Raw genomic sequence first — 1,973 nt, 5'->3', positions numbered from 1 at the left:
AGACCATTAAGTCTGGTCTTTTTACTAGAGTTTGAGCTCTGCACCGCACTTTTCTTCAGCTCTGTCAGGGACTCTATGTTGTATTCCCTCTCAGGGCAGTCATTGGTGGTAGCCAGGCACCATGTAGTTCTGGTTTCAGGCTGATGGAGTCTCTGGTTCATGTGACCCTTTTTGTCTCTTGGGCTAATATTTTCCTTGTGTCTTTGGTGTTCTTCATTCTCCTTTGCTCCAGGTAGGTTGGGACCAAATGATGCATCTTAGATGGCCACTTGCTAGCTGTTAAGATCCCAGATGCCACTCACCAAAGTGGGATGCAGAACATTTCTTAATAAACTTTGTTATGCCAGTTGACCTAGATATCCCCTGAAACCATCTTCCCCCCAGACCCCTGTCCCTGCTACCTGTCCCTTGAAGTGTTTGGTTGTGTTCAGGAAACTTCTTAGCTTTTTGTTTAGTTCAGTTGTGCTGACTTCCCCTGTATTGTGTGTTGTCCTTCACTGAGCTTACATATGCGTCTATGTTCATGACGGATATTGGTCTGTAATTTTCTTTTTTTGTGGTATCTTTACCTGGTTTTAATATCAAGGTTATGCTGGCTGCATAGAATGAGTTTGGGAGTATTCCATCCTTTTCTGTGCTCTGAAATACTTTTAGTAGAAGTGGTGTTAACTCTTCAGAAAGTTTGGTAGAATTCTCCAGTGAAGCCTTCAGGGCCAAGGCTTTTTTTTGGTTAGGAGTTTTTAAATTGCCTTTTCAATCTCTGATTTTGTTATAGGTTGCTTTAGTTTTTCTACCTGTGTGTGTGTTAGTTTAGGTAGATAGTATGTTTCTAGAAATTTGTCCGTTTCCTCTAGGTTTTCAAATTTGTTGGAGTACAGTTTCTCAAAGCATTCTGTTATGATTCTTTTAATTTCAGTTGGGTCTGTTGTGGTATCACCCATCTCATTTCTTATTCAGAGTATTTGCTTCCTCTCAAGTTTTTCTTTTGTCAGTTTGGCCAGTGATTTATTGATTTTTTTCAATCTTTTCAAAGAACCAGCTTTTGGTCTTGTTAACTCTTTCAATTGTTTTCCTATTCTTTATTTCATTTAATTCTGCTCTAATTTTTATTGTTTGCTTTCTCCTGGTGCCTGAGGGCTTCTTTTGCTGCTCTCTTCCTCTTGTTCGAATTGTAGGGTTAATGTTTTGATTTTTGCCCTTCTTCTTTTTGGATGTATGCATTTACTGCTATAAATTGACCTCTGAGCACTGCTTTTGCTATGTCCCAAAAGTTCTGGTAGAGTGTGTTTTCATTCTCATTTGATTCTGTGAATTTCCTCATTCCGTCCTTTATTTCTTCTATAACCCAGTAGTTTATGAACAAGGTGTTATTCAGTTTCCATGTGTTTGATTTTTTCTGCTTGCTTTTTCTGTTGTTGATTTCTACTTTTATGACTTTATGGTCAGAAAAGATGCTTTGTAATATTTCGATGTTTCGGATTCTGTTAAGGCTTGCTCTGTGGCCTAATATGTGGTCTGTTCTGGAGAATGTTGCATGTGCATTGGAAAAGAAAGTATACTTGGCTGCTGTTGGGTGGAGTTTTCTGTATGTGTCTGTGAGATCAAGTTGGTTGATTGTGGCATTTAGATCTTCTGTGTCTTTATTGAGCTTCTTTCTGGATGTTCTGTCCTTCACTGAAAGTGGTGTGTTGAAGTCTCCTACTATTATTGTGGAGTTGTCTGTTTCTCTTTTCAATGCTATTAGAGTTTATATATTTTGGAGCCCTGTCATTGGGTACGTAAATATTTATTATGGTTGTGTCCTGGTGTATTGACGCTTTAATCATTATATAGTGTCCTTCCTTATCCTTTGTGGTGGATTTTGCTTTAAAGTCTGTTTTGTCAGAGATTAATATTGCCACTCCTGCTCTTTTTTGAGTGTCGTTTGCTTGATATATTTTTTTTCCATTCTTTGAGTTTTAGTTTGTTTGTGT

The sequence above is a fragment of the Trichechus manatus genome, unplaced genomic scaffold, assembly GCF_000243295.1.
Source record: "Trichechus manatus latirostris isolate Lorelei unplaced genomic scaffold, TriManLat1.0 scaffold00066, whole genome shotgun sequence".
Lineage (NCBI taxonomy): Eukaryota > Metazoa > Chordata > Mammalia > Sirenia > Trichechidae > Trichechus > Trichechus manatus.
The sequence above is the reverse complement of the archived record's forward strand: the minus strand, read 5'-3'. Positions refer to the sequence as shown.